The sequence below is a fragment of the Chiloscyllium plagiosum genome, chromosome 10 (assembly GCF_004010195.1).
Source record: "Chiloscyllium plagiosum isolate BGI_BamShark_2017 chromosome 10, ASM401019v2, whole genome shotgun sequence".
In the NCBI taxonomy this organism is placed as follows: Eukaryota; Metazoa; Chordata; class Chondrichthyes; order Orectolobiformes; family Hemiscylliidae; genus Chiloscyllium; species Chiloscyllium plagiosum.
This window is the reverse complement of record NC_057719.1, coordinates 61,786,935-61,799,568: the sequence shown is the minus strand read 5'-3', so window position 1 is coordinate 61,799,568 and position 12,634 is coordinate 61,786,935. Positions and strand designations below refer to the sequence as shown.

Below are 12,634 nucleotides of genomic sequence, written 5' to 3'. Positions count from 1 at the left end.
AGTGGAGTTGAAATGCTCATCAGCCATGCTTAAATGGTGGAGTGGACTTGATGGGCCAAATGGCCTTACTTCCACTCCTATGTCTTATGGTACAGAAAAAAACTAAACATAATAATAAAGTGGAAATTCCGAATAATACAAAATATGCAAGTAAAAATCTGGCAGAAGTACTCCAACATCCTCTATCAGACAGAATGCATAGGCAAAATTGATAGTGGGTATCACAAGTCAAGCTCGAGAATATCTTCATATGACAGTAAAGCTGCTGAATGTTACAACAGCCTCAGCCAGGATGTGTCACATTTCCTTCCTGGTCAGTGTCCTCATTTCTAATGGAGAATAGTCTTCTGTCAGTATTCTAGTGAATCTGAAGGGGCACCTCTGCTCTTCTTGATTCAAAATAATAACACTAAACTTTCAATTTTGATGCCTCTCCTCATGCATGATTGGGCCCATCGATTTATCAATGAAAATTGTTCTTGGAGGCCTTTTATCTGCTACGCAGCTTTGTTATGTATATTAAGGGATGATTGCTTGAAGCAAACCACCGAGTAGAAGATCTCTTTCGGGATACCAGTGATCAGAGTACTGAAGTAAATCATTAAATGTGACAACCACAATGTAGCACAGCATAGAAAGAAATCATTTGGCCAGTCTGTTTGCACCAATTGTTTTCTAGACTAATCCAGTTAGTCCGACTCATGTGCTCTTTCCTTACATCAGTATAAGTATTTTGTTGAAGAGTTTATAGAATTCCTTTTTACAGGCTACAATTGATGCATCATCCTATCAGGTAGTGCATTCCGAATGAAATGCCACTTTTGGTCCACCATCAATTGGTTGCCTCTCTTATAAGCCCCGCCAGATTTCTTACCTATGTGTATGACAAGCAATCAAATCACTTGTGCTAGTGTCCCAGCAGTGGAAAAAGTTAAAATGTACCCCTCAAGTCATGGAAATCAGTTTAGATTGTATTAATTAATCAAATACTTTTATTACTATATCAAAATTCTTTCTCTTTCTTATGTGTTTCCAAGGAGGCACATTTCCTATTGTTATTACTATATTGCTTTTTTACTGTAAATACTCCATGTTACAAGTGAAATGTTCTGACTTGCAGAAAGAGTTGCATTGTAAGGCAGTTCTCTCTCAGTTTCCCCTATTATAGAAACCGAGCCAAAGTCTTATAGAACAAGGTGGTCCCTTACTGCCAATGGGCTTGCAGTAAAAATTCACATCACATCTCAGTTTCCATAGCAACAGTAGTCTTTCCCATAATGAACTGTATCATCTGACTGATGTCATAGCAGCATGCAGCAGGTCAAATGAGACACCTCCTAGCGCATCCTTAGAGCGACGAATAAACCGAAGGAAAAATGGTATAAAAGGAAATGGTAAGTTCTTTGCCACGAGGATTTCTTTTAAAAACTAACAATTGGTAATTGTCTCAGACTTCAGAATTGAACTCCAATGTGCTGTGGCAGAAACGCCTCCAGAGATTTTTTCTTTGTGTTTGGTATTATTCAAATCTTGCGAGGGAGGCTGCCGCATCAATAGACTGTATTCTGCAGATGGGAATAAGATGAAGGCCTCGACTCCTAATGTACAAACTCAAGCCTTCTCAACTTGTTTTTTTTCACTTTTTTTCTTACATTATTGGAAAATCTACCTGAACTAGTTTGACAAAACATAAAATAATAAAGCTGAGAATGTTGCACAATCTAACAATGCTTCATTAATGCCACAAATAATTGTGTGTTTTCATACTCTTATAATATCGTACATTGTTCATTATAGGGAGCAATGTGTAGGCATAAGCTTTCCAAAAATCAAACAGCTGAGTGTTATATTGAAAGTGCTGTTGATTGTTGTAAATTTATCCTGCAGCCAGCAACTTAATTCTTATTTGGCTTTAGCCTTAAGCTAGCCTTTCTTTACATTAATGTTTAAAGACTTTTTGCAGATTATGTTAATATAAATTACAATATATCCAGTAAGTTAAAAATCTATGTGATAACAGTAATTCTGTGGTGGTTAAATATTCATGTTATAATTATTTTCTGAATTGTCTGTGTTAAACTATATATTAGAAATTTTTTTATTTTATTCTGTAAGATGTGTGTGTGTGTAAAGTGTTCATTATAATAATGTGCAATGTGAAAAGAAAGCATATCTTTTCGTCTTAAGTGACATTTTGTGAAATATAAGACATTCAATATTTTATGATATGCTTCTAAAGACAGGTACTAAATGTGTATTATACTGGCCTTTAGGACTCATGTGATTAGGGCAGGAGTGGACGCTTGAGTGATTTAATTTTTTTTTGTTCATCGGTACCTTCTGTGTTATGCTGAAATTTTTAATCAGTCTGATCACAAATCATATGTCACTACTTAACCAGATTTCAGACTGTTGGACATATATGTCCATAAAAATATAGATATGGGAAAGATGATCTTTGACTTTAAAAGCTTTTTAAAGTGTATTGTGTATGCCAATAGGCGGTGCTTATTTGCAATTCTGCTTGATTGCAAATAATGTAAGAGTTATAAATTAAGGGGAGCTGGCCACAGCCTCAGATTGTGGTTGTCATGCGGTTGCTGCTGAGAAGAGAGAAATGTCTGAGAAGACAGCTGAGGCTCTGTGCTGCAAATGCAGCCTCTAAGTTAACCACTAGGGATCTATGCTTGGATTTGGACTGCCTCATTTGTCAAGCTGTTTGCCGAGCTAGCTAGGGCTGGGTTGGGTCACATCTGAAACCTGCACAGTCTCAGTAAAATGGAGCAACTTGTAAAAGGAATTGCTGATTAGAATAAAATTATTCAACAGTTTTAAATATAAATTGATAAAGCATTGATATAGAAAATATCTGTTCAATAGAATAATTATTTCTTTAAATATCTTTACAGTGCAGCTTTTATATCTTATTAAGGATGAGGATTATTAACTTACTCAAGCATGTATTCATTGGGCTCAGATTACTGACAGAATTGCGAAATATAGTAGGTGAGGCCACAAGGAAACATATTATAAAATGTGTATATAAATTTGTTGAGAATTATTTTGAAGGATGCTTAATGAATTATTGAAAATAAAAGCAGTAAATAGTCATGACAAGTTGTGAAATTACAATATGAAGTCCAATTAATATATCACAAAGCTCATAATATTTTGCCATATTTGGGAAAATAGCCAAATGGTCAGTTAATCTATACCTGATCTGAAAAATCTGTCAGAAAATGGGTCCAAGTTATATTAAGCATATTCATTATTTTGGGTCAGAAATGCATTCGATAAAACATATTTTGCAATAGATGAGGAATATTGTGTGTTAGGTGAGGTGCATTGTTAAGGATATGATTTATGAGATGATGTGCAATAGATAAGAGATTTGTTTTGAGTTTGAGTTTAAATGTCTTAGGTGTGGTCTTTGGGAAATGGATGTGTTGTGCCATGTTGAGCAACATGTCATTTAGGACACACCTATTTAAATGTTTAGGAGGAAGCTGAGGGATTTGGGGAAGAAGAAGAAACCATATGGTCGAACAAAACTGCTATTCAACAATACTAACCTCTAGCATCTTCCAGTGATCTCACAAGATCCATCTATCCCCTTTCTCTGTAGAAATTGCATCACTTTTTTCTTGAAAGGAAATGATGATTCATTATACATTAAATCACATTAATGAGGCCTCATGACCATAGATTGTTGGTAAATGATTGCTCCTGCTTGAACATGCCATATGTCTTATCAGTTTCCATTAATATGTAATTCATTCACATTGATTATTTAGCACATTTCAGGCAGAATTTGCTGTTTATACAAAACCAAAAGCAGTAGTGGCATAGAGTCATAAAATTATCTGACACAAAAACAGACCCTTCTGGAAAACTTATTTGCCCTGACCAAACATCCCAATCTGACTTAATCCCATTTGCTAGCATTTGGCCCATTTCTCTCTAAACCTTTCCTTTTCATGTACCTTTTCAGATGCCTCTTAAATGTTGTAATTATACCAGCCTCCACCACTTCCTCTGGCAGTTTGTTCCATAGACGCACCACCCTCTGCGCGAAAAGGTTGCCCCTCAGGTCCCTTTTAAATCTTTCCTCCCTCACCTTAAATGTATGTCCTCATATTTTGAACTCCCCAACCTGGAAAAGAAGACCTTGGCTATTCATCCTATCCAAGCCTCTCATGATTTTATAAACCTCTACAAGGTCACCCCTCATTTTCCAATGCTCCAGGGAAAAATGCTCCAGACTATTCACCCTCTCCCAAAAGCTCAAATTCTCCAATTACAGCAACATCCTTCTGAATCTTTTCTGAACTCTTTCAAATTTAACATCTTTCCCATAGCAGGGAGACCAGAATCAAATGCAAAATTCTAAAAGTAGCCTAGCCAATGTCCTCTATAGCCACAACTCCTATACTCCATGCACTGACCAATGAAGACAAACATGGCAAACACCTTCTTCATCACCCTGTCTACCTGTGACTCCACTTTTAAAGAACTATACACCTGCACTCCTTGTCTCTTTGTTCAGCAACACTCCCCAGTGGCTCTACCATTAACCATATAAGTCCTGCCTTGGTTTGCCTTAACAAATTGCAACACCTCACATTTATCTAAATTCAACTCCATCTGCCACTCCTCAGTTCTTTGGTCCATCTGATCAAGGTCCCGTTATACTCTGAGGTAAGCTTCTTCGCTGTTCTTTACATCATCAATTTTGGTGTCATCTGAAAACTTACTAACCATACCTCCATATTCACTTCCAAATCATTTACATAAATGACAAAAAGCAGTGGACCCAGCACCAATCCTTGCAGAACACCACTGTCACAGGCCTCCAATCCAAAAAACAACCCTTTACCACCACACTCTGTCTCCTACCTTTAAGGCAATTTTGTGTCCAATTGGCTAGTTTCTCCTGGATTCCATGTAATCTAATCTTGCTAACCAGTTTACAATGTGAACCTTGTCAAAAGCCTTGCTGAAATTCCATTTGGATAATGTCGACCACTCTGCCTTCATCATTGATTCACCTCATTGCAAAAAGTGGCCACATGCTATATAGATATTAGCAACTGACAAGAATACTTAGAAAAGTGAATGGAAAATAAACAAGGTGGAAGGGGGCTGGTTGAGAGTCTTGAGAACTACAAATCGACCTTTGTTTGGAAGAAATTTGAATAGGAGAAGATTAAGAAATCAGAGAAGGATCACTTTGAAGTACCAAGGAGAAGAAAATATATGGATGTTGCTAATTTGAAATTAAACAGAAAACGTGCTAATTGCACAAGAAATTGGAGAGTATTTTTTGAAAGTATAGGTAATGCTCTCAGTTTGTCTCTTTGTCACGTGGGAAAAGGTTCTTTATTGAACTGGTTAAAACAATGAAGAAAGAGTAGAAGGTAGCATTCCAAAGTTTAATATGGTGACTATTTTCACAGAAAAGCAAATTTGCAAGTTTGGTAGTTTATTAATACATTTTAAAATGATGTTAATTATGAAGGACCTAAAAATATATCTGCATGACTCAGCCATTTACTAAGATCATGGTTAATCTGATCATGGCTTTAAGTCCCTTGTCCTGTCTTCCCCTCTGAATACTTGACTCCTTTGTAATCTGTTAAACTCAGTTTTGAATATATTCAATGATACAGTCTCTATAGCTCTCTGGGTTGGAGATTTGCAAAAATTAACTACCCCTGTAGAAAAGAAATTCCTCCACATCTCCATCTTAAATGTACAATTGCAATAAGGTTTCCCTACTTGCACACTCAATCCCCTTATAAAAAAGGCTCATATACCATTTACATTCTTAATTATTTGTTGCTACCTATTAACCTTTTGTGATTGATTTGTAGAGATCCAGATTCACTCTGTACCACAGAATTCTGTAATATTAAATTATATTCAACTTTTCTATTATTCTGCCAAAGTTGACAACTTCACAATCTCCCACTTTATAATCCATCTGCCAATAATTTGCCCACTCACTTAATCTGTGTAGATTCTTTCTAGCTTTCTCACAACTTGCTCTCTTATTTAAATCAGCAAATTTGGCTAATGATTTAGTCCCTTAATCTAAATCATTAAACTAGTTTGTAAACAATTGCAGCCTCACACTAAACTAGTTGTCACTTCACTAGTTATTTTGCCAACCTGAAAATGATCTAATTAGCCATTGTTCTATTTCCTGTTTGTGAACCAATCCCTTTTCAAGAAGGTTCAACTTGTTCAAGGGGTTTTAAATGATACTAATAGCATAATACTAGAAGTTCTCATCAATCCAATTAATTTCCTCACAATGCATTCTTTGGAAAAATGTAGAATCACTGTTAATCACTTCTGGATTTTGACACAATTCTGTGCATTTGTGGATTTACAAAGTTGCCATCAGTTTCAGTAGAGTAATAATGGTGAAAATTGAAAGTATTGTTGCTATTACTGGTCCAAGATGTGGGTCTTTCACTTTACTGAACAAATAGGTGCAAAGCATACTGACTTTTTTAAAGGCTACAAACACATGTGTAGAGGATGAGTCTAGCTCACATTAGAGAAAATATTCTCAGTGAGTAATGCAGCTTTATAGTTTGTAATCATTTTTTTAGAAGCTGTGGTTCCCTTTGTAAATCCATAATGACATTTTCAGTTACTGGCTTAGCAAGTGGCTTATAACTCCCAACCAGGTGGTGTGTGGGTCTCATTATTTGTCAATGCATGCTGAAAATGTTGCAACTAATTTACATATTTAAGAAATAATTGCAGATTGCCAGGTATATTTAAAAAGTTCATTCAGGTTTCATGGCCTGTAACAGCTTTGAACAACTAACAGTTGCATTATGGGAAATTTGGGGGAGGGATGTCATGACCTGGCTGGTATGTGTTATTTTTGTGGTGGATAGCTCTTCAAACCATTATCTGTGGACATAAAGTTTATTCTTGTATGTGCAGCAATTGTTGAATCAACTACTAGATTCAGCATTTTAAATATTTGCTGCAACGTAACTATAAAACCTCACTATCATTATCAAAGGTTCGATAACAACAACAACAATTTTCACCTACATAGCATCTTTAATACAGTGAAGCTCCGAAACCGCTTTAAAGGAGTGGAGGATAGAAGAAGGCATTTAAATAAAATAGGTATAAGAAAAATTGTATTGAATTTGTATTAATAAAGTTTGGGTGACAGTTGGACATTTATATTATTCAAGGAAATTATTGTTTGCCTTCCTATCAGTGTTTTTGTTTCCATTCATATGTGAAAACACCAAGTAGTTGACCAGCCTATCAATCATGGTGCCACTTTCAAATTCTTTCAGATCACTACTCCCATTTACACAACCTCTTTGGAAAGGCATTAGAACAAAGAGAGAAACAGGCCAATTTAGGAAAAAGGTTTTGGGAAATACCTCTCCAAAACCAATAGATTGAATATCATTCCTCATTCTGAACCTATCTACTCTCTTTAAATCAATGCCTTACATTTGCAGAAACTCACTCAGGATCCCTTCTCATGGCCATCGTGAGTTCATTTACTTTACATATTCTGGCCATTACAGAACTGGATAGTTCTCTTCAAAAAGAAGATCTAACTCTATTTTCTTGGTTTGTACTGAAGTTCCTATGTCTTGCCATTTCTAAACTGACTCATATAAATTAATCACAGCACAGAATTATTCGTCTGGTCAACTTAATCATTCCCCTGTAGGTGAACAAAAATTACATAAGACATTCCTGATAATGAACAGATTAAGATTTGATAATAAAAACAGAAATTTATGGAAAATCTCAGCAGGTCCTATCAGTTAACTATGATTTCTCTCCACAGATGCTGCCAGACTTGCTGACGTTTTCAAGGAATTTCTGTTTTTGTTTCAGATTTCTAGCAACTGCAATTCTTTTGGTTTTTTTAATCGAAAATTCATTAATATTCTGGTAAGCTATCTTCAAGGAATCTTTATGGAACAGAATCAAAACTGATTTATTAAAGATATAACAAAGTATGAAAATAAATAAGTCCCCTAGGCTGGATTGGATTTATCCTAGAATTCTCTGGGAAGCCAGAGAGGAGGTTACTGAGCCTTTGGCTTTGATCTTTATGTCCTCATTGTCTACAGGAATGACGCCAGAAGGCTGGGGGATAGCAAATGTTGTTCCCTTTTTCAAGAAGGGGATTAGAGACAAACCTGGTAATTATAGACCAGTAAGCCTTACTTCTGTTGCGGGTAAAGTGTTGGAAAAGGTTACAAGAGGTCAGATTTATAATCATCTGGACAGGAATACGTTGATTAGGGATTATCAACATGGTTTTGTGAACGGTAGGTTGTGTCTCACAAGCCTTATTGAGTTCTTTGAGATGGTAACCAAACAGGTGGATGAGGGTAAAGTGGTTGATGTGGTGTATAGGGATTTCAGTAAGACGTTTAATGAGGTTCCTACGGTAGGCTTTATTGCACAAAATACGGAGGCATGGGATTGAGGATGATGTAGCGGTTTGGATAAGAAGTTGGCCAGCTGAAAGAAGACAGAGGGTGGGATGCTTGATGGGAAATATTCATCCTGGAGTTTCAGTTACTAGTGGTGTACCACAAGGACCTGTTTTGGGGCCACTGCTATTTGTCATTTTTATAAATGACCTGGATGAGAGAGTAAGAGGATGGATTAGTAAATTTGCAGATGACACTAAGGTCGGTAGAGTTGTGGATAGTGTTGAAAGATGTTACAGGTTACAGAGGAACATAGATAAGCTGCAGAGCTGGGCTGAGAGGTAGCAAATGGAATTTAATGCAGAAAAGTGTGAGATGATTCACTTTGGAAGGAACAATAGGAACAGCAGAGACATCTTGGTGTCCATGTACATAGATCCCTTAAAGTTGCCACCAGGTTGATATAGTTGTTAAGAAGGTGGTGCATTAGCTTTTATTGGTAGAGGGGTTGAGTTTCGGAGTCAAAAGATCATGCTGCAGCTGTACAAAACTCTGGTGCGGCTGCACTTGGAGTATTGCGTGCAGTTCTGGTTATTGCGTTATAGGAAGGATGTGGAAGCTTTGGAGAGGGTTCAGAGGAGATTTACGAGGATGTTGCCTGGTATGGAGGGAAGGTCTGATGAGGACAAGCTGAGGGACTTGAGGCTGTTTTCGTTAGAGAGAAGGTTGAGAACTGACTTAATTGAGACATACAAGATAATCAGAGGGTTAGTTAGGGTAGATAGTGAGAGCTTTTTTCCTTAGATGGTGATGGCTAGCATGAGGGGACATAGCTTTAAATTGAGGATTGATAGATAAAGGACAGATGTCAGAGGTAGTTTCTGTACTCAGAGAGTAGTCGGGGCGTGGAATGCCCTGCCTGCAACAGTAGTAGATTCACAAGCTTTATGGGGATTTAAATGGTCATTGGATAGACATATGGGTGAAAATGGGATAATGTAGGTTAGATGGACTTCACATTGGTTCCACAGGTTGGTGCAACATTGAGGGCCGAAGGGCCTGTACTGTGCTGCAATGTTCTATGTTCTTTGTTCCAATAACTTGACATTGTACATGGCTGACATTGTATTTCTAGTTTCTGCAGCTAACACCAAATAGTTTATTTACTTTTGGCCTCTTGGCATTGGTTAATGTCCTTCAGGATTCTTTCTGATTTGATTTATTATTGTCACATGTACCTAAAAGTTTTGACAAGTGAAAAGTTTTGTTTTGTGTGCAGTACAGGCAAATCATAACATACAAGGACAAACAGATCATAGGGTGTTTAGACAGAGGAGGGCATGCAAGATTACGGCAGAGGAGCTGCACCAAAGCAAGATCAACATTAGATTTGAAATTAGAGAGGTCCATTCAGTGGTTTAATAACAGCAGGGAAGAAACTGTTCTTGAACCTATTGGTATGTGGACTCAAGGTTCTGCATTTTCTGCCTGATGGAAGAGAGAAGATGATCTTCTCTCTCAGGGTGGGAGGGGTCTTTGATGATGTTGACAGCCTTGTACTAATGGTTCATTCTGGGTCATGCTTGCTTTATCTCAGTTGAATTCCAGTGCAGTTCAAAATTTGAAGTACTTCAGTGAGCGCCAACCAACAGTGCAAGGTCCATGTAATAGTTCAGAATTGCATTTGGAACTCACACATGCCTGATTCAAAGTTCCATTTTTGACTTTTATTAAAGAGACCTTTGGTGATGAATATAATTTTTTTGGGAAACTGTGCAATGGCTGCAGGCAGTCAGAGGACCAATGCTTCAGGCAACCTTGAGGTCATCCCCTCCTGCCTGATTGCAGCTGCAATTTCAAGCCATTGTGAGGCCTGCAGGCCCTCTTCCAAATTGGGCCTCAATTCTCATAGGCTTTTTTAAATTTTAAGGTTTAAAAATTGGGGAGAGCTGACTTCCATTGTGGGACACCCTCTCTCACTGACCTGAAAGTAAGTGTGCCTTTTTCCATGTTGTAAAGCTTCCTATTGGCCCTCCAGCATCAAGAACACACCCATCATGCTTAAACTAATGGAAAACCTGCCCTCTGGCCACCAACTTATATACAGTATTCCAGAAAGCCCACAGGCCGGTAACTGCTTCCCACACATAACCTAGGTTTATAATTCCACTTAATTTCAATGCTGGAATCATGAAGATTGCTGTCTTCATGATTCTGTCTCTTGTCTCCATGTTATCTGAAAATTCACAGATTGTGCTAGTACAGAAAAAGGCCATTCAGCCCTTTGTGTGTGAACCAACTCTCTATGGAAGCAATTTATTTTGTACCGCTCGCCCACCTTCTCTCCAAAGATAATAATTCCTGTTGAATGCTTTGATTAAACCTGCCTCCATTACGGTCTTAGGCAGCAAATTGATCCTAATTATTCACTGCATGAAAATGTCCTTATTGTGTTGCTATTGCTTCCTTTGCCATTGCCTTAAATCTGTGCCCATTTGTTCTCAATGCTTCCACAAGTGGAAACAGTGTTTCCCTATCATTCTGTATCATGATTTTGAATTAACAAACAGTGAATTTCACAACTAATCTTGGAGGAACCAGTTTGGCGGAGTTCACAACACAGAATCAGATAATTTAATCGTTGTTTTAAGTCTGTCCAATAGAAAGGCTGCAGTAGTGAGTACAGTGGGTTATTTTCTTCGAGGAGAAAGTGAGGGCTGCAGATGCTGGAGATCAGAGCTGAAAATGTGTTGCTGGAAAAGCGCAGCAGGTCAGGCAGCATCCAAGGAACAGGAGAATCGACGTTTCGGGCATAAGCCCTTCTTCAGGAATGAGGAAAGTGTGTCCAGCAAGCTAAGATAAAAGGTAGGGAGGAGCGAATTTGTGGCGGATATGGCCTGTCTCCCCAATATAGAGGAGGCCACATGCACCTCCACACACATCATCTATTGCATCCGCTGCACCCGATGTGGCCTCCTCTATATTGGGGAGACAGGCCGCCTACTTGCGGAACGCGCTCCTCCCTACCTTTTATCTTAGCTTGCTGGACACACTTTCCTCATTCCTGAAGAAGGGCTTATGCCCGAAACGTCGATTCTCCTGTTCCTTGGATGCTGCCTGACCTGCTGCGCTTTTCCAGCCACCCCACTCCGGCCTATCACCCTCACCTTGACCTCCCTCCACCTATCGCATTTCCAACGCCTCTCCCCCAAGTCCCTCCTCCCTACCTTTTATTTTAGCCTGCTGGCCACACTTTCCTCATTCCTGAAGAAGGGCTTATGCCCGAAATGTCGATTCTCCTGTTCCTTGGATGCTGCCTGACCTGCTGCGCTTTTCCAGCAACACATTTTCAACAGTGGGTTATTTCTTGATGATAAGTTTTTGGAGATAAGTCTCTTGATTAAACTTAAAATACAAGCCATAACTATTAATTTAACCTGGTGCAGTGTTTTGTAGAGGAATAAGACGGTGTTATTTTCTGGGTCTGTAGATTGTGAAAGAGCAAAAAATGGCCTTTAATAGAGTGATATGTACTTCTTGTCAGATGTGGGAGTTTAAAGAGAGTTTAAAGGTTACTGAGGATTATATCTGCCATAAATGCTGTTGGGTGCGAATCTTATCAGATTGAATGGATCGTTTGGAGAGACAGTTAGAAGAGATGAGGAATTTGCAACAGCAACAGTATGTGATGGATGGCAGTTATAGGAAGGGGGGAATGTCTCAGATACAGGCGCATAGATGGGTTAACTCCAGGATGGGTAAGAGAGGTAGGCACCTAGGGCAGAAATCTTCTGTGGTTATAGCCATTCCAAACAGGTATGCTGTTTTGGAAAATGTAGTGGGTGATGAATTCACAGGGGAACGTAGCACGAACAGCCAAGTTTCTGGTATTGAGACTGGCTCTAATGCAACGAGGGATATGTCAGCTTCCAAGAGATCAATTGTGTTAGGGGATTCTGTAGTCAGAGGTACAGACAGACGTTTCTGTGGCCAGCAGAGAAAAAGCAGAATGGTGTGTTGTTTCCCTGGTGCCAGGATCAAGGATGTTCTCAAGGGGGAGAGAGGCCAGCAGGAGGTCATTGTCTACTTTGGAACCAACGATATAGGAAGGGAAAAGGTTGAGATTCTGAAGGGAGATTACAGAAAGTTAGGTAGAAATTTAAAAAGGAGGTCCTCAAGGATAGTAATATCTG

General features: G+C 38.5%; 1 protein-coding gene across 4 annotated transcripts in view; it reads left to right on the top strand.

Moving 5' to 3' along the window:
- The first annotated feature begins 1,347 nt into the window (after window positions 1–1,347).
- The window catches only part of akap6 (A kinase (PRKA) anchor protein 6), a 410,503-nt gene continuing 399,216 nt past the window's right edge, over window positions 1,348–12,634 (top strand). For all 4 annotated transcript variants that reach the window (XM_043697895.1, XM_043697890.1, XM_043697891.1 and 1 more), the window contains exon 1: window positions 1,348–1,394. The gene's annotated coding sequence lies outside the window, so the exon portion shown is untranslated. The remainder of the gene's footprint in view (window positions 1,395–12,634) is intronic.